This window comes from Macaca nemestrina, chromosome 7, assembly GCF_043159975.1.
Source record: "Macaca nemestrina isolate mMacNem1 chromosome 7, mMacNem.hap1, whole genome shotgun sequence".
In the NCBI taxonomy this organism is placed as follows: Eukaryota; Metazoa; Chordata; class Mammalia; order Primates; family Cercopithecidae; genus Macaca; species Macaca nemestrina.
Window position 1 is genome coordinate 136,147,783 of NC_092131.1, and position 20,683 is coordinate 136,168,465.

At 42.7% G+C, this 20,683-nt stretch overlaps 1 long non-coding RNA gene and 1 other non-coding gene across 2 annotated transcripts in view; both read right to left on the reverse strand.

Annotated features, from left to right (window-relative positions):
- Nucleotides 1-1,705: 1,705 nt before the first annotated feature.
- Nucleotides 1,706-20,683, reverse strand: part of LOC105488343 (uncharacterized) — a 73,311-nt gene continuing 54,333 nt past the window's right edge. Inside the window, exons 3-4 of the long non-coding RNA XR_011626424.1 lie at nt 19,997-20,116; nt 1,706-3,829 (exon numbers count right to left, since the gene is read on the reverse strand). This is a non-coding gene — a long non-coding RNA (uncharacterized lncRNA). The remainder of the gene's footprint in view (nt 3,830-19,996; nt 20,117-20,683) is intronic.
- Nucleotides 11,101-11,204, reverse strand: LOC112428763 (U6 spliceosomal RNA). The gene has a single exon (XR_003020813.1). It is a non-coding gene; the product is annotated as a U6 spliceosomal RNA (small nuclear RNA).

The window sequence follows — 20,683 nt, forward strand, 5'->3', positions numbered from 1 at the left end:
TGCCCAGATAATTTTGTATTTTTAGTAGAGACAGGGTTTCTGCATGTTGGTCAGGCTGGCCTCAAACTCCCGCCCTGATGTGATTCACCTGCCTCAGCCTCCCAAAGTGCTGGGATTACAGGCGTGAGCCACCATGCCTGGCTGTATTTTAACTTTTTAAATGGAATCTTTTCCATATATAAGTTTTATTTATTTTAGCATTAGTTTTTCTTATATGAATATCCAATTGCCCCAACATCATTTATTGAATAATCCATCCCATTGTTTTTTGTTTTGTTTTGCTTTGTTTTGTTTTTGAGATGGAGTCTCCCTCCATCACCCAGGCTGGAGTGTGGCGGTGCGATCTCAGCTCACTGCAACCTCTGCTGCCCAGGTTCAAGCTATTCTCCTGCCTCAGCTTCCCAAGTAGCTGGGATTACAGGTGTGCATCACCACATCCAGCTGATTTTTGTAATTTTAGTAGAGACGGGGTTTCACCATGTTGGCCAAGATAGTCTTGAATTCCTGACCTCAGGTGATCTGCCCGCCTTGGCCTCTCAAAGTGCTGGGATTACAGGCATAAGCCACCAGGCCTGGCCCATCCCATTGTTTTGAAATCCCATTTTTATATCTTCATTTCCCACTCTAAGACTCCATAGTACATGGATTAGCTTTTGGACTTTGTTTGTTCTATTAATTTTTTTTCTACCCCTGTGCCAGTGCTTCTCATAATTCTTTTCTTTCTTTCAAATTTTTCTAGGCTTATCTCACATCCGTGTTTTCAGATGCACTTTATAAACAATTTGACAAATTTTAAAATATCTATTGGGATTTTGTTTGTAATTCCATTGCAATCTTAGATTAATATGTGAAGAAGTGATTTATTTTTTAGTTGATTTATATATTAAGTTTTCCCTTCCATAAATATATATGTCTATTATTCAAGTTTTATTTTATTTATTTTAGCAGAATTTTGTTTTTCTCTGTAAAGGTCTTACACATTTTAGATTAAGTTTTATCAGAGGCATTTCATAGCTGTTGCTATTACTATGAATCAAGTATTTTTCTAACTGGTATATGGTGGGGCGGTGTCTCTGTGTGTGTGTGTGTCTATTTCTAAACATGTTGCTGTGGTTTGAATGTGTGTTTCCAAAATTCATGTGGAAACTTAATCCCTATTGTGGTGGAATGGAAAGGTGAAGCTTTTGTGGAGGTGATTAAGTCATAAGGACTCCTCATGAATGGATTAATGCCCTTATTAAAGAGGCTTCAAGAGAGTTTGCTCCTTTTCTGCCCTCTCATCTTCCACCATGTGAGGATATAGCATTTGTCCCCTCTGGAGGACACAGCAACAAGGCGCCATCTTAAAAGGAGAGAGAGCAGCCCCCACCAGACATCAAACCTGCCCCTTGATCTTGAACTTCCCAGCCTTCAGAACTGTGAGACAGAAATTTCTATTGTTTATAAACTACCAAGTTTGCAATATTTTGTTACAGCAGCACAAAGAGACAAAGACATACACACACGTATATATATAGTATATATCCACTTAACCACTCTACTGAACTAATATTATTTTCTTTCTTGACATTTTCTCAGTAGATCAAATAGCCTCCAAATAATGATGTTTTTAACTCTCTTTCAAAAGTATTTTTATTGTCCTATCCTTCCAGAAAAACATTTTTTAAAATTTAAAAATAGAACTAGTGGCTGACATCTTGACATCTTTGTCTTGTTTCCTTCCTTTTTTTTTTTTTTTTTTTGAGACAGTGTCTCCCTCTGTCACCCAGGCTGGAGTGCAGTGGCACGATTTTCGCTCACTGCAACCTCCACATCCTGGGCTCAACGATCCTCCTGCCTCAGCCTCCCAAGCAACTGGGACTACAGGTGTGTACCACCACACCTGGCTAATTTTTACATTTTTTGTAGAGATGGGGTCTCCCTATGTTGCCCAAGCTGGTCTTGAACTCCTGACCTCAACTGATCTGCCCGCCTCAGCCTTCCAAAGTGCTGGAATTACAGGCGTGAGCCACCATGCACAACCTCCCTCCTTTTGTTAGTAACAGTTTTATTGAGATACAATTCATTTACCAAAAACATCCTCCCACCTCAGCCTCCTGCGTAGCTGGGATTGCAGGCATATGCCAACATACCTGGCATGACAATTCAGTGTATTTTAGAAAGTTGAGATGGATCCTAAAGTCACTAGCAGCTGGAGGCTGTCAACCAGCTACATTCCTTATAGCTGAATGGCAAGTTTTCTTTTTTCTTAATAGAGTCAGGGCAGGCTGGGTGAGGTAGCTCACACCTGTAATCCCAACATTTTGGGAGGCTGAGGTGGGCAGATGGCTCGAATCTAAGAGTTCGAGACTAGCCTGGGCGACATGGTGAAACCCCATCTCTACAAAGTATACAAAAATGAGCCAGGTGTGATAGCACACTTGTAGTCCCAGCTGCTTGGGAGGATGACGTGGGAGGATTGCTTGAGCCCAGGAGGTCAAGGCTGCAGTGACCCAAGATTGCACCACTCCACTCCAGCCTGAGTGACTCGGGAAGACCCTGTCTCAAAGAAGAAAAAAAAATAGAGTCAGGGAGTCTCACTGTGTTGCCCAGGCTGGTCTGGAACTCCTGGCCTCAAGAAGTCCTCCTGCCTCAGCACCCCTATATTGCCATATTTGTATTGTATTTTTTTTTTCTTTTTTTTTAGACAAGAGTCTTGCTCTGTTGCCCAGGCTAGAGTGTAGTGGCCTGATCTCGGCTCACTGCGACCTCCACCTCCCGGGTTCAAGCGAGTCTCCTGCGTCAGCCTCCCGAGTATCTGGGATTACAGGCGCCCACCACCACGCCTGGCTAATTTTTGTATTTTTGGTAGAGTTGGGGTTTTGCCATGTTGGCCAGGCTGGTCTCAAACTCCTGACCTCAGGTGATCCACCCGCTTCTGCCTCCCAAAGTGCTGGGATTATAGGCTTGAGCCACCATGCCCAGCCTGTATTGTAATTTTTTACATGCATGTTCTCACACAAAGTTTAGGATATCCTCCTCTCTTAGATAATTATTTGTATCCCCCAAAGTGCCTAGCGTGATTTCTTGCCCATGGTAGAACCTCATTAAATATGTGTAAAATAAATTAGTAAATACCTGCCCATTGATTTCGGGACCTTTAGATAATTTGGGGTAGAAAAGTATACAATGCAGTCTTTACAATACAGCCCACAAATGGTAAATGTTTAACAACTGGCTCTTGGGAGTACTGATTTGTAGTGTTTGCTGATTTCCAGGTATAAATACTCCCACCATGGTCAATTTCAAGCTGCCCATGTAACATTAGCCAGGATGCAAAATTCCTGAAAATTTAACCATCAGTTCTCTCAAACTGATAATAAGCCAGCTCCAGCATGCCACTGGTCCTTACATTCAAAGAGTTTTTGTGTTTTTCCTTCAGATATTTATTTATTGAAAGATAAAATTAGAGTAATATTAAAGTTTTTAAAAGTAATTCACCTATAATTCAACTACTCAAAACCCACCATAACTTTATTTTTCTTGTTCCCTTTCAGTCTTTGCTTCACACATGCATATTTTAAGTAGTGTAATTATCCAATTTTAAAAAGCATTGTGACAAATTTTAAACATATGCAAAATAGAAGAATAAAATAATGAACCCCATGTACTAGTACCTAGCACCTTAAAACATTAACCTGTGACCAGTCCTATTCCATCGACATCACCAGCTACTTGCCCCACCCATATACTCACTATTTGAAACAAATTCTAGACATCATATCCTTCCATCTGTAAATATTTCAGCAGTAACCTTTCCATTTTTCATTCAGCTTTTTGCACTTGTAGCCTAAGGAAGACAAAGACATAAATAATTCAACTAAAACATTTTTAAGTATTCCGAGATTGGCAGTAAGGGTTGATTTGGGGGGCAAAGGAGGAGTGTATAAAAGCTACAACATCTGGAAAGCTTTATTACTGAGTCTTTTCATTTTTATCCCCATCTTGCTTTGTGTGGTAAAGTGCAGTAGAATCCCATTAAAATTCCAGGTGTTATCATATACACAACAGTGTAACATAGACTGAAGTAATCATCAAAACAAATATAAGGCCAGGCGCAGTGGCTCACGCCTGGAATCCTAGCACTTTGGGAGGCTGAGGCAGACGGATCACTTGAGGTCAGGGGTTCGAGACCAGCCTGGCCAACATGGTGAAACCCTGTCTCTACCAAAAATACAAAAATTAGCCAGTTGTGGTGGCACATGCCTATAATCCCAGCTACTTGGGAGGCTGAAGCACAAAGAATCGCTTGAACCCAGGAGACAGAGGTTCTGTGAGCTGAGATTGTGCCATTGCACTCCAGCCTGTGCCTGGGCAACAGACTGAGACTCTGTCTCAAAAGAAAACAAAAATTATTTCATAGAACTAAATCCTAAGGCCGGGCGCGGTGGCTCACGCCTGTAATCACAGCACTTTGGGAGGCCAAGGCAGGCAGATCACCTGAGAGTGGGAGTTCAAGACCAGCCTGACCAACATGTAGAAACCCCGTCTCTACTGAAAATACAAAATTAGCCGGGGTGGTGGCACATGCCTGTAATCCCAGCTACTCGGGAGGCTGAGGCAGGAGGATTGCTTGAACCCGGGAGGCGGAGATTGTGGTGAGCCGAGATCGTGCCTTTGCACTCCAGCCTGGGCAACAAGAGTGAAACTCCATCTCAAAAAAAAAAAAAAAACGACGAAATCCTAAAGCAGTTATTAGTCATTCTTTCCAATGTCAGCTATTTTATTTTATTTATTTAATTTTTTTTTTTTTTTCTGAAACGGAGTCTCGCTCTCTCCCCCAAGGCTGGAGTTACAGTGACGTGATCTCAGCTCACTGCAAGCAATTCTCGGCCTCAGCCTCCTGAGTAGCTAGGATCACAGGCGTGTGCCACTACGCCCAGCTAATTTTTGTAATTTTAGTAGAGACAAGGTTTTATCATGTTGGCCAGGCTGTTGTTGAACTCCTGACTTCATGACCTGCCCATCTCAGCCTCCCAAAGTGCTGGGATGACAGGCGTGAGCCACCACACCTGGCCAATGTCAGCTATTTTAAAAGACTTCACTATAAACCCGCTTGGACAAATTTTATTTTTAAAATTTTCCATCTGATTATTCATTGATGAGATATTTTCAGAGAGATAGATTCTTGTCTCCTTCCCTCATCCCACTATTTCATGCTGTAGTGTCATGAATGGTGTTACCCCTCAACCCCTGAGGGAAGATCGGTATAGAGGAGACAGTGTTGAAGCGCAGCAACAAATAGAAATTTGACAAACAGGAAATCCTCATTATTCCCACATTTCCCACATATGGCATTTGACATTCTGGTAGAATAACTCACCACTGTAAACTAGGGGACAAGAGACTGCCCTTGTTAGTTTTCTAATGCCATTGGACTATGAGTTAAAATTCTAGGCACATATACTATCTTTTACCCTGGCTCTACCCTGTAAGGAAGATATGATGGCAAATTTGCAGATGAGAAAACCAAGATTCAGAAAGATGTACACAAGAGCAAATGCTTAAATGTGGTAGAGCCAGGATCTGAACCCTAGTGCATCAGTTAGGGCTATTTTGGTTGCAAACAAAAGGAACTGGCTAAGTTCAGCCCAAAAAGGGGACCTTAGTCAGAGGGATATTGAACAGCCCACAGAATGAATAGGAAGCTGAAGGAGACATGCTAGAAGGGCTGCAGGGATGACCCCATCCGCAGTCTGGAAAGAGTGAACTCAATCTGCAACATTTCCAGTCACCAATTCTGTCTGATGTCAAAGTCCCACATTCTTTCCCCACAAGATGTAATTATGCTTCATTATGGCTTTTAAAAATTGTGGTAAAAAATATACAACATAACTTTTGGGTTTGGTTGTTTGTTTGTTTGTTATGAGACAGGATCTCACTCTGTTGCGTGGGCTGGAGTGCAGGGGCACAATCACGGCTCACTGCAGCCTTGACCTCTCGGGCTCAAGCCATCCTCCCATCTCAGCTCCCTGAGTAGCTGGGACTACAGGTGCACACCACTACACCCAGCTAATTTTATATATATATACATATACATATATATACATATATATATACACACATATACATATATATACATATATATATATAATTTTTTTTTGTAAAGACAAGGTTTTGCCATGTTGCTCAAGTTGGTCTCAGACTCCTAGGCTCAAGCCATCCACCTGAGTTGGCCTCCCAAAGTGCTGGGATTACAGGCATGAGCCACCGTGCCCAGCCATATATAACATAACTTGACCATTTTAACCATGTTTAAGTGTACAGTTCAGTGGCATTAAGTACATTCACATTAGCTTTGCAATTTCATTTGTGGCCTTTAATGATACCTTTTGAATCATATATCTACAGGGTCTGGGGAAGAGAGAGATCTTTACATCCTAAGGTATGTAAATACAACTACTGGAACTTACCAAACACAAAATTAGGAAAATAGAGAAAAATTGATTGGAGGTAAGAGAGAGAAATAAACAGAGCAGGCAAGGCCCTCCTCTCTGGCACTCGGTGAATGTGCACCCCAAGTGAACAGGAAGTGTAAACCTCAGGCACCCACAGGAACCTTCTGCTTCTAATAGTTGGGCATCTCTGCAGGCTGAGGGGGATTCTGAATTTAAGAGTATTTTGCTGTAATACTGTACCAAACACAAGTACTTCTCCAACTATTAATGCTACCTGAAAAAAAAATGATCTGCCCTAATGCTAGAGGAAAAACTGGGTGAGAGTTCATAAAAGATTGGGACAGCTTGAGGCCTTCCTAAAATATTTACAAGGACAATTTTTATTATATCCAATGTTCATCTATATGCTGACCTTTGGACTTCACTCAGGTGAGATACTGTCCCCTGTACATTTGCCTAGATTGCAGTAGTAGAGCATTAACTTATACCAAAAATCATGACATTGTGGAAAAAAATGGTGAATGGGAGTATAGGAAAAGAATGACAGACAGAAAGAAGTTCTTATTAGAGAATTTATGGGTTTCCTTGTTTGTAGGACACTCTATAGCAGCACTGTCCAATAGAAACATAATGTGGGCCACATAGCTGCTTTTTGTTTTTTTTTTTTTTGTTAATTACACCAGAGCTGCCAGTTAAAGCCACATTCTTTTTTAAAGGAAAAAGAAACAGGTGAAATTGGCCAGGCACGGTGCCTGACGCCTGTAATCCCAGCACTTTGGGAGGCTAAGGCAGGCAGATCACTTGAGGCCAAGGAGTTCAAGACCAGCATGTAGAGGCCAACATGGTGAAACCCCATCTCTACTAAAAATACAAAAATTAGCTGGGCATGGTAGTGTGTGCCTGTAATCCCAGCTACTCGGGTGGCTGAGGCAAGCAAATCGCTTAAACCGGGAGGCAGAGGTTGCAGTGAGCTGAGATCGCGCCACTGAGTTCCAGCCTGGGCAACAGAGCAAAACTCTGTCTCAAAAAAAGAAAAAAAAAAAAAAAAAACAGGTGAGACGAACAATATAATTCATTCAACTTAATATATATCCCATTTTTTTTTTCTTTTGAGACAGAGTTTCACTCTTGTTGCCCAGGCTGAAGTGCAATGGCACGATCCCGGCTCACTGCAACCTCCACCTCCCAGGTTCAAACGATTCTCCTGCCTCAGCCTCCCAAGTAGCTGGAATTACAGGCATGCGCCACCATGCCCAGCTAATTCTTTTGTAGTTTTAGTAGAGATGGGGTTTCACCATGTTAGTCACACTGGTCTCGAACTCCTGACATCAGGTGATCCACCCGCCTCAGCCTCCCAAAAGCCACCATGCCTGGCCATATATCAAAAATACTATCAGGCCGAGCGTGGGGGCTTATGCCTGTAATCCTAGCACTTTGAGAGGTCGAGGCAGGTGGATTACAAGGTCAGGAGTTTGAGACCAGCCAGGCCAATATGGTGAAACCCTGTCTCTACTGAAAATACAAAAAAATTAGCTGGGTATGGTGGCGCATGCCTGTAATCCCAGCTACTCAGGAGGCTGAGGAAGAAGAATTGCTGGAACCCGGGAGGTGGAGGTTGCAGTGAGCCAAGATCGTGCCACTATACTCCAGCCTGGGTGACAGAGCAAGACTCCATCTCAAAGAAAAAAAAAAAAAAAATATATATATATATATATATATATAATCAACGTGTAATCCGTATAACAATTATTAATGACATATTTTACATCTTTTTTGTATTCAGCGTGTATTTTGCACTTACAATGCATCTCAATTCCAACTGACCACAAGGGTGACATGTGCACAAGGTGAAATGTGGTTAGTGACGTCCTTATTGGATAGTGCATGTCTTGAACAAAGAAATCTGTCATTTTCTGGAAAGTTTGTTCTAATGGGCTAACATTTGAGGGAAATATGTGGGAATATATGCAGTTCTATGTCAAAACTTCACCTGCCAGAGCTAACGAAGACTTCCTTGCATCCTAGATTTAAAAGTAGGCAATAGTCTGCCTGTTGACAGAGAGTGCAAACCCAGACTAAACCCTATAATGCACCCTTCGCAAAGAGAAGCAATATCTCCTGAGGCAGAACATAAATCAATAGTTTCCAATTCCCCAACAAGCAGTGAATCATTATGTTTTCATAAGGGTAATTCACAGTGCATTCCAATCAAGTCTTTAAATTATAGACAACAAGTCTATTCTTCAAGCCTCACTGCCTTCCATCCCAGAGGAGAAAACAGAAACAGCTAACAGAGAAAGCATGAAAAAGTACTCAAGTATTGAACTGTTGATTTCATTTAAAACAACAAATTCTGCTTTTTACGACCTAAAGGAATGAAAGGAGGCGCTCAGTTTTTACTACTTTGAAACAAAATTGAAAAATTGAGCTGAAAGAGCTTTGAGAAAAACAAGACAGATTTTAAAATCGTGATCTCCATTCTACTAATTCTGTGCCTACATAATGCCAAAGGAAATAACTGATTTATTCATGTCCTTAGGCAGGCACTGCACACTCACACATGCACACACATGCGCACACACACCCGAAAATTTTCTGCATCTGGTGCAGAAATCTTGAGCTCAAAATTTCACATAAAAATTCTTCCAGCTGGGCGTGGTGGTTCATGCCTGTAATCCCAGCACTTTGGGAAGCCAAGGCAGGCGGATCACCTGAGGTCAGGAGTTCGAGATCAGGCTGATCAACATGGAGAAACCCCATTTTTTCTAAAAATACAAAATTAGCCGGGCGTGGTGGTGCATGCCTGTAATCCCAGCTACTCAGGATGCTGAGGCAGGAGAATTGCTTGAACCTGGGAGGCAGAGGTTGCGGTAAGCCGAGATTGCACCATTGCACTCTAGCTTGGGCAACAAGAGTGGAACTCCATCTGAAAAAACAAACAAACAAAAAAACTCTTCCATATAGCCGGATGTGGTGGCACACACCTGTAATCCCAGCCACAGGGGTTAGGGGGCTGAGGCAGGAGAATCACTTGAACCTGAGAGAAGGAGGTTGCAGTGAGCTGAGATCGTGCCACTGCATGACAGAGTGAGACTCTATCTCAAAAACAACAAAACAAAACAAAACTCTTCCATAGTTAGTGAGATTTGCAGGGCCTTGGAAATAGCAAATTGTGAAACTGACCTATTAGAAACATCTTCAAATGGCACACAGAACTCCTATGGAAACAATTCTGCTGCATAGATGCTCAAAGTGAAAAATTACAAATCACATAAGGAGATGTCACCGAGAGCCACTAAAGAGGGAGAGGCAGAAATAACAAACAAGAATATACCCTGAAAACTCAAAATAGTAGAACAATCTACAGAGATGTTTAAAGAAGTTTCTCTAAAATGTTTAAGGAATGGATACCTTAGGGCATAAACAGGGCACTATATTTAAAAGTACCAATGTGGTAAAAGGACCAATTAGAAATTTCAGAAGTAAAAAAATATAATCACTGTGCGCCAGGCGCAGTGGCTCACGCCTGTAATGCCAGCACTTTGGGAGGCCAAGGCGGGCAGATCACTTGAGGTCAGGAGTTTGAGACCAGCCTGACCAACATGGCGAAACTCTGTCTCTACTGAAAATACAAAAATTAGCCAGGCATGGCGGCAGGCGCCTGTAATCCTAGCTACTTGGGAGGTTGAGGCATGAAAATCACTGAAACTGGGAGGCAGAGTTTGCAGTGAGCCGAGATTGCACCACGGCACTCCAGCCTGGGCAACAGAGCGAGATTCCGTCTCAAAAATCATCATCATCATCATCATCATCATCATCATCACCACCATCATTGTGAAAAGCACTTAACAGACAAATTACATAGTATATTAGACACTGCTAAAGCAAAATTAATGAATTGAAAACTGGATTTTAAAAAGCATCCAAAATGCAGCAAAATAGATAACAAGATAAGGAAACTTAAAAAGCCAGAGATGTGGAGAATAAAATGAGAAGACCCCGCATATATCCAATAGAAGTTACAAATAAAGAAAATAAAGGAGAGGAAATACTTGGAGAAATAATGAGTGAAATGTTAAACATTTGATTTTTCAAATTGAAGTCTCCTAGCCAAACGAAAATACAACACATCTCACCTAAACACATTGAAGTAGAATTATACATCAAAGTTAAAGAGAAAAATCTTAAAGTTACCAGAGATGATAAAGCTTATCTTACAAAGGCATGGCTATTATTAGACTTAGCAGACTTCTAATGAGCAACAGTAGATGCCAGACTATGGACTCTCACCTCCCAAATGCTGAGGAACAGTAACAGAATCAAACACTTTTACACTCTCCCTCAAGACATTTCCAGACGTAACAAAGATTAAGTACTTTGGGAGGCCAAGGTGGGTGGGTCACTTGAGCTCTGGAGTTTCAGACCAGCCTGGGCAATGTGGCAAAACCCTGTCTCTACAAAAAAATACGAAAAATCAGCCAGGCATGGTAGCATGCTTTTGTAATCTCACCTACTTGGGGGCTGAGGCAGGAGGATGGCTTAAGCCCAAAAGGTAGAGGCTGCAGTGAGCCGTGCTCGCACCACTGCACTCCAGTCTGTGCCCTGTATGACAAAATGAGACCCTAGCTGGAAAAAAAAAAAAAATTGAGTTTATTTTTTAAAAAGGATTTTTTTTTGCATCACAAATTTGTGTGTCATTCTTTCACAGGGACCACACTAATCTTTGTATTGTTCTAATTTTAGTATATGTGCTGCCAAAGTTAGCTTTTTACAGTTTGCTTTTTACAGATTCTTGCTGAAAGAGCTGTTCAATGATATGTTCAGAAAGAAAGAAATTGAACTCCAAAGAAAAAAGTGGAAGCCAAGTGCAATTGTGAGCAAAGGAACTAGTAAACATATTGGTAAATCTGCTAATAGCTTAAAGAAAATATCACTAGCTGATAATATCTTAGGAATTAAAATAAAAAACCAAAAGAGAAGAAAATATCCAGACAGATGCACACAGTTGTAAAATCATCCTACGATGCAAAAAGTTACTTTAAACAGTATTTCATAAATATATATTCTTTCAACAAGGAGACAAGTAATAAATAGCATCCAATTAAAAGTGTATTCTGGGCCAGGCATGGTGGCTCACACCTGTAATCCCAGCAGTTTGGGAGGCTGAGGCGGGCAGATCACCTGAGGTCAGGAGTTCGAGACCAGCCCGGCCAACATGGTGAAACCCTGTCTCTACTAAAAATACAAAAATTAGCCAGGCGTGGTGATACGAACCTGTAATCCCAGCTGCTCTGGAGGCTGAAGCAGAAGAATCACTTGAACCAGGGCGGCAGAGGTTGCAGTGAGCCAAGATCGTGTCACTGCACTCCAGTTTGGCAAACAGAGTAAGACTCCGTCTCAAAAAAAAACACAAAAGTATATTATTTGGCAAAAGCTTGAAGAATGATGTTATTTGATGTTTTAGATTGTCTGGTTTTTATTGCTTTATCCTTTTTTTTTTTTTAATGTGGGCTAGATGCAGTGGGTCATGCCTGTAATCACAGCACTTTGGGAGGATGAGGCAGGAGGATCCCTTGAGGCCAGGAGTTTGAGACCAGCTTGGGAAACACAGGGAGACCTGAGCTCCACAGAAAATTTAAAAATTAACCAGGTATGGTAGTGTACCCCTGTAGTCCCAGCTATTTAAGAGGCTGATGTGGGAGGATCACTTGTGCCCAGGAGGTTGAGGCTGCAATGAACTGTGCCTACACCACTGCACTCCAGCCTGGGCAACAGAGTGAGACCCTGTCTCAAATAAATAACTAAATAAACAAGTAGGCTGAGTGCAGTGGCTCACACCTGTAATCCTAGCACTTTGGGAGGCCAAGGCAGGTGGATCATCTGAGGTCAAGAGTTTGAGACCAGCCTGGCCAACATGGTAAAACCCCACCTCTACTAAAAAATACAAAAATTAGCCAGGCATGGTGGCACATGCCTGTAGTCCCAGCTACTTGGGAGGCTGAGGCAGGAGAATCGCTTGAACCCAGGAGGCAGAGGTTGCAGTCAGCCAAGATTGTGCCATTGCACTCCAGCCTGGGTGACAGAGCAAGACTCCATCTCAAAAACAAACAAAAAAAAAACAAATAAAATGTGGCAGTCAAAGGACAGTAGCTAAGAACACCCACCAAGTATTGAGCACAAAGACAAATCACACAAGCTATTTTACTCAGTTTTCTTGTCACTAATGTGGGGGATTAGAGACATTTTAACAGGATTGCCATGAGGACTGAATGGGATTATCCATGTGAAAGTGCAGTCTATAGCACAGTAGCCTGAATTGATTAAAAAAACAGTGTCTTTGGGATGTCAATGATTATGGGGGTGGAAGTGAGGGAGGGACATTCAATAATTCTGAACAGAAATAATCATGGCTGCTCAGTAGTGCAAGGGAGAGCTACTTCAGCTCAGACCCCACCAGGGTATGATTTTTCTTTCCAAAGGAATTTTCCTTTCTTTTTCTTTTTTTCTTTTTTTGAAGCAGGGTCTTACTTTGTCACCCAGGCTGTAGTGCATTGGCACGATCTCAGCTCAATGTAGCCTCAACTTCCTGGGCTCCAGTGATCCTCCCACCCCAGCTTCTCAAGTAGCTGGAACCACAGGCACACACCAATATGCCAGCTGATTTTTTTTTTTTTTTTTTTTTGAGATGGAGTCTCGCTCTGTTGCCCAGGCTGGAGTGCAGTGGCACAGTCTCGGCTCACTGCAACCTCTGCTTCCCAGGTTCAAGCGATTCTCATGGCTGCCTCCTGAGTGCTGCCTCCCAAAGTGCTGCCTCCCAGACTGCTGGGATTACAGGCATGAGCCATCATTCCCTGCAGAAAGGAATTTTGCTTTTTTTTTTTTTAGAGACAAGGTCTCACTCTGTTGCCCAGGCTGGACTCAAACTCCTGGGCTCAAGGATCCTCCCACCTCATCTTCTTGCACTCAGCCAGAGGAATTTGAGAAGTACACAAAGCACTCAGATTAAATGACCCAAGCCTAGAGATATGAGTAAGTTGGAGGAAGGAAGGAAAACATATTTTTATCCACCTCATAGGGTTATTACGAGGACACAGTAAACATAATGTTAGCTATTATTATTATTATTATTAGAATGGAGTAAATATTGCATTGTTTGAGAAAAACAAAACTAAGTATATATGAAAGGCACAAATGTCCACTTACAGAACTTTAAAAAATCTTTTTTTATCTTTTGAGACAGAGTCTCACTCTGTCACCCAGGCTGGAGTGCAGTAGCGTGATCTTGGCTCACTGCAACCTCCACCTCCCAGGGTTCAAGCAATTTTTATGCCTCAGCCTCCCTAGTACCTGGGATTACAGGCACACGCCACCATGCCCGGCTAATTTTTTGTATTTTTAGTAGAGACGGGGTTTCACCATGTTGGCCAGGCTGGTCTCGAACTCCTGACCTCAAAGTGATCTACCCAGCTTGGCCTCCCAAAGTGCTGGGGTTACAGGCGTGAGCCACCGCACCCGGCCTAGAACTTTTTTAAAGCAGGTAAAATCCTCTCAAAATTACCAGAAGAAAAAAAAATCTGAAGAACACATACTTTACTGAAAGACAGAAAACAATATATGCCAAGCAAACGTAATAATAGAAAACAAAACAGACAGAATTAAAGTCACATCTAACAATCACAATTATGTGAATGAAATAAACTAAGTTATTGAAAGAAAAATATTTAAGTTGGTCCAAAAACAGAATCAGACTATAAGACCCATATCTAAAATCAGAAATCAATAAAACTCAATGTGGTTGACAGTGGGGCAAACAAGTCCTTAAATCCAGTGTTGGTTGGAGTAAAATTTCCAGAAGACAGTTAGGTAACTGTACTATAAAATGGACACACCATTGTATTGAACTAGTCCACTTCTAGAAATTACCGTGAGGAGAAAATTGCACAAAAGCAGAACACAGGATGTTTTTCACATGTAGTTTACAGTATCAAACAATGCAAACAACTGAAATGGCCAACAATAGAAGAAGGGTTGCATAAATCATGGTTTGTAAATATTACAAATAGCTGTTGATCATTAACAATCATGGTGTTAGTCTACGGTTATTGACTTGGAAATCTACCCATTGCATATTTTCAGTAAAAGTAGCAATTACAGAATAACATATAAATTATCATCTCATGTATGTGAAACTATATTCATATACCTGTAGGTATATGTACTGCATAAAGATGTCTAAAGGATATTCACCAAAATTGGTATGGATGCTATGGGCAGTGGGATTTTGGTGGTGACTTTTATTTCCTTCTTATGTTGGGTAAAAAACACTGGTCATGGGAAACCCATTTTTCTGTATGTGTCTAAAAATGCATAAGCCTTTAAAATGACTTGATCAGCCTCCGAAGATCCCATATGTCTGTGTGCTTCGTTCGTCATTCTCTTAAAGATAAGCTTTAAAGAGGGGAACACAACTGGCAGCTATCAGGAGAGCCATGCCCTGACTGGCTTCCTGCTCGAAATGACCAACATGGGCTAGTTACGTAGATCCAGGACCATGTCATCTCTAGGGCAGGATTGAAAGCCACTCTTAGGACTAGAATGGAAGAGTCACTGAATATAGGCCCTTCTCTGCTTATATAGTTATGTACATTTGTTTGTTTGTTTGCTTGTTTGTTTAATCTGCCAACCCCATTCCCAGAGCACCTGGTTTGGGATGATGGCATTCATTCCTTTTTTTTTTTTTTTTTTTTTTTTGAGATGGAATCTCGCTCTGTGGCCCAGGCTGGAGTGCAGTGGTGCAATCTCGGCTGACTGCAACCTCCGCCTCTTGGGTTCAAGCAGTTCTGTCTCAGCCTCCCGAGTAGCTGGGATTACAGGCACGTGCCACCACGTCTGGCTAATGTTTCTATTTTTAGTGGAGATGGGGTTTCACCACATTGGTCAGACTAGTTTCGAACTCCTGACCTTAGGTGATCCACCTGCCTTGGCCTCCCAAAGTGCTGGGATTATAGGTGCGAGCCACAGCATCTGACCATGGTATGTATGTACTTATTTATGTAGAATTTTTCCAGCTGGGCATGGTGGCTCACGCCTGTAATCCCAGCACTTAAGGAGGCTGAGGTAGGCAGATCATGAGGTCAGGAGTTCGAGACCAGTCTGACCAACAAGGTGAAACCCCATCTCTACTAAAAATACAAAGCCGGGCGTGGTGGCTCACACCTGTAATCCCAGCACTTTGGGAGGCTGAGGCGGGCAGATCACCTGAGGTTGGGAGTTCGAGACCACGCTGACCAAACATGGAGTAACCCCGTCTCTACTAAAAATACAAAATTAGCTAGGCGTGGTGGTGCATGCCTGTAATCCCAGCTACTTGGGAGGCTAAGGCAGGAGAATCACTTGAACCCAGGAGGCAGAGGTTGCAGTGAGCCAAAATCGCACCATTGAGCTCCAGCCTGGGCAACAAGAGCGAAACTCCATCTCAAAAACAAAAAACAAAAATCAACAAAAAAAAATTACCCAGGCTTGGTGGCACACACCTGTAATCCCAGCTACTCGGGAGGCGAGGCAGGAGAATCGCTTGAACCCAGGAGGCAGAGGTTGCACTGAGCCGAGATCATGCCACTGCACTCCAGCTTGGGCCACAGAGCAAGACTCTGTCTCAAAAAAAAAAAAAAAAAAAAAAAAAAAATTTCCATAGCTTCCATAATGTCTATGATAGAGCAAGTATGAAAATTTCTTAGCTGTGTGCGGTGGCTCACACCTGTAATCCCAGCACTTTGGGAGGCTGAGGCAGGCTGATCACGAGGTCAGAAGTTCAAGACCAGCCTGACCAACATAGTGAAACCCCATCTCTACTGAAAATACAAAAAAATTAGCTGGGCATGGTGACGTGTGCCTGTGGTCCCAGTTACTGGAGGCTGAGATAGGAAAATCACTTAAACCCGGGAGGTGGAGGTTGCAGTGAGCCAAGATCATACCACTGCACTCCAGCTTGGGCAACAGAGTGAGACTTCGTCTAAAAAAAAAAAAAAAAAAAAGGGAAAAAATGAAAATTTCCCCAAATTAGAAAGCTACAGTGACTAATTTCTGGGACTTCCTGGGGCTGCTCTCTGAATTGGGCAGCTGCACTGGGTGGCTGTCTGGCTGCTGAGAGTTCTTGCAGTACTGGCCCTGTCTGCAGCAGTGAGACAGAGTGAACCATGGAGGAGCCTCCTAATGCTTTCACTTATTGTTTGCCCTTTTTTTTTTTTTGTAAAGTATCAATTGCTTTTGTAAAAACAAAGCTATTTTTTTAAAGGACAGAGTGGTCAGCAGTGTCTGAGTGTGATAAGGACTGAGTCGGGTCCAGTGGACTGAGCAACAGGGAAGTAGTGAGTGACCTAGTCAAGAATAGTATCTGTGTGGTGGTGGTGGCGGGGGTGGCTTTAAGAGAGTGAGGGAAGTGAGGAAGTGGAGAGAGAGAGTGAGTTTGGACAATTATTTCTGGAAGTCTGGCCGAGAAAAGAAGGCATGAGATACAGCAAGGGGTGCCTAAAGGGAGGAAGGGGGAGGCAGAAAGAGGTACTAATTTTTTGTTTGTTTGTTTCGTTTGTGTTTGTTTTTACTATTGAAAAGGAACTAGTAGATAAGTGGATGATTCAGCAGAGAGAGAGATGACTCCCTAACAAGGAATCTCTAGAAAGGTGGAAGATGGTAAGAACCAGAGCACCGCAGAAGTTAGCCTTCAACAGAATGACAAGCCTTGTAACTGGAAGGAAGGAGGAAAGGCCACATACAGATCAAATGGAGGGCTCTCTTTCCAATGAGAATAGACATTGAAATAAAGAGGGCCCTTAGCCGGGTGTGGTGGCTCACACCAGTAATCCCAGCACTTTGGGAGGCTAAGGCAGGAGGATCACTTGAGCCTAGGAGTTTTGAGACCAGTCTGAGCAACATAGGGAGACAGTCTCTCTACAAAATAAATAAATAAATAAATAAGGCCCTGCAGGGGCTGGTGCTATTATTTTTTATTTTTTTTTTTTTTGAGACGGAGTCTCGCTCTGTCGCCCAGGCTGGAGTGCAGTGGCCGGATCTCAGCTCACTGCAAGCTCCGCCTCCTGGGTTCACGCCATTCTCCCGCCACAGCCTCCCGAGTAGCTGGGACCACAGGCGCCCGCCACCTCGCCCGGCTAATTTTTTGTATTTTTTAGTAGAGACGGGGTTTCACCGTGTTAGCCAGCATGGTCTCGATCTCCTGACCTCGTGATCCGCCCATCTCGGCCCCCCAAAGTGCTGGGATTACAGGCTTGAGCCACCGCGCCCGGCCACTATTATTTTTAAAAGGAGGGTATAGCTTTTACCACATAGTATTGAACTAGGTGCGCTCACCCTGTTTGCCCTGAAATGGAAAAGCTGTCTGGGATAGAAACATTTATTATCTTGACTGTGGTGGTTTCACCAGCATAAGTGCTTGTGAAAACTCATCAGACTGTACCCTTTAAGTAAGACAATTTATTGTACAACAATTATACCTCAATAAAGCTGGCTGTTATTGTAGGGAGGATTGTTTTGTTTTGTTGGTTTTTTTTCTTACTTTTTTTTTTTTTAAGCTGGCATGCCTCAGTCAACAGGGGGCATTGTTGTGCATGCCAACATGGGAAAGTGGTTTTCCTACCTGAATTTCAATTCTACAGTCCTTCTGGCCAGGCGCGGTGGTTCATACCTGTAATTCCAGCACTTTGGGAGGCTGAGGCAGTCGGATCACCTGAGGTTAACTCAAAATACAAAATTAGCCAGGTGTAGTGGTGCATGCCTGTAGTCCCAACTACTCTGGAGGCTGAGGCAGGAGAATCGCTTGAACCCAGGTGGCAGATTTCAGTGAATTGAGATCGTGTTATTGCACTCCAGCCTGGGCGACAAGAGCAAAACTCAGTCTCAAAAAACTAACTAACTAAAATAAAATAAAATAAAATAAATTATATGGTCCTGTTTTTCCTGGGCTTTTCTCAGATGACAGAGCTCTTATTTATAGGCACTAAAAGAAGGCAATTAAATAATTATAGGCATGACAATAAAAGGAAATGGATGTGCAGAGGTCTGCTGAAATACTCTTGATGCCTGAGTAGCAAGTGCTTTATAAACTCAGTCAGACAAAGGAGGAGATTGCAGGACAAAATCATTTCTTCACAGTCATGTGGAAACCATACATGAGACTCTCTGGTGGTAAAGACTGCAGTTGCTGTCTTCCAGAGAGCAGGGTTTTGTCACGCACTTTTTTTTTTTTTGAGATGGAGTCTCACTCTGTCACCCAGGCTGGAGTGCAGTGGCATGACCTTGACTCACTGCAACGTCCACCTCCCGGGTTCAAGCTATTCTCCTGCCTCAGCCTCCTGAGTAGCTGAGATTACAGGTGTGGGCCACCATGCCTGGCTAATTTTTGTATTTTTAGTAGAGATGGCGTTTTACCATGTCCCCCAGGCTGTTTGGCCTGAAGTGATTCTCCCACCTTGGCTTCCCAAAGTGCTGGGATTACAGACGTGAGCCACTGTGCCTAGCCTGTGTTCTCATCTGGAAAATCCAACTGATAGCCTTTGCCTTACAAGTGTTAAATCAAGTTTAGCGTAAAGCTGCCTCCTTACATATCTTAAGTTCAGCCTAAAGGTTTCTCTGTACATCCTGAACTATAATCTAAACAGAGCTGTATACAGGCTGTAGTCTACTTTTGTGTCAATCACCGAGTTTTGGCCAGTCAAGGGTGGCCAACTGTTCAAACCGTGTTCAAATAAGGCAAACACCGAACTGTAACCAATCCAGCTGTTTCTGTTCCTCACTTCTTTTTTCTGTGTGTCATTTTCCTTTTTCTGCCCATAAGTCTTCCACCATGTGGCTGCGCTGGAGTCTCTGAGCCTACTCTGGCTCTGGAGGCTGCCGATTCACAAATTGTTCTTTGCTCAATAAAACTCTTTTAAATTTAATTTGGCTACAGTTTTTCTTTTAACATCTGTTTCTCAGAATCAAAGTGAAAGATTCCAATGAAAACATTGAAAAAGTAAAAAGAGCTATGAATGTGACATCTTAATGCAACTGCAACAATTTGGCAACACAATTGGTAATCCAGGGTTGCCTGGTTTGTGAAAAGGTACACATCCCCTGGGCCTCTGCCTCTTCCTGATACTTATGGCCAGTTCTGTTGATAGAGTACACTTGTCAGTGACTCCTTCCTCCCATCCAAGCCTCCTTCCACCATACCTATCATAACAATACCATAAAGTAAACATTATTAGCCCCCTCTTACAGTTGTGTAAAAAGTGGTACAGAGAGGTTAAGTGTCTTCTTTACAAGCAGAGCTGGGATCTGACCCCAGAAATCCAACACTAATGTCTGGTCTCCTATGTTTCTCTGTTATCTTTTGAAACACCAGTGTCTTGGCCGGGTGAGGGTGTGAGCACCTATAATCCCAGCACTTTGGGAGGCCGAGGTGGGCAGATCGCTTGAGCCCAGGAGTTCAAGACCAGCTTGAGCAACATGGCAAAACCCCATATGTACTAAAAATACAAAAATTACCCAGATATGGTAGTACTCACCTGTAGTCTTAGCTACTCAGCAGGTTGAGGTGGGAGGATAGCTTGAACCCAGGAGACGACGGAGGTTGCAGTGAGCCATGATTGCACCACTGTACTCTATCCTGGGAAACACAGAGAGACCTTATTTCAAAAAAAACAAACAACAAAATATTAGTGTCTCTAATACAGTAGTCTCCAGCCACAAATGACTATTTGCATTTAAATTAATTAAAATTAAACTGGGCCAGTGTGGCGGCTCATGCCTAAAATCCTAGCATTTTGGGAGGCCGAAGTGGGCAGATCACTTGAGGTCAGGAGTTCAAGACCAGCCTGGCCAATATGGTGAAACCCCATCTCTACTAAAAATACAAAAAAGCCAGGTATGGTGGCATGCACCTGTCATTTCAGCTGATTAGGGAGGCTGAGGCACGAGAACTGCTTGAACCTGGGAAGCAGAGGTTGCAGTGAGTCAAGGTCACGCCACTGTACTCTAGCCTGTGCAACAGATCGAGACTCCATCTCAAACAAACAAATAAAAATTAAACTGAATAAAAACATCCTCGCTTTCCACATTTTAAGTGTTCAGTACCCATGTGTGGCTACTCTATCAGATAGCATGGATATAGAACATTTCCATCATTGCAAAAAGTTGAAATGAACAGCGTTACTGGCACACTACTGTATGCATCAGTAAGACATAGTCAGACC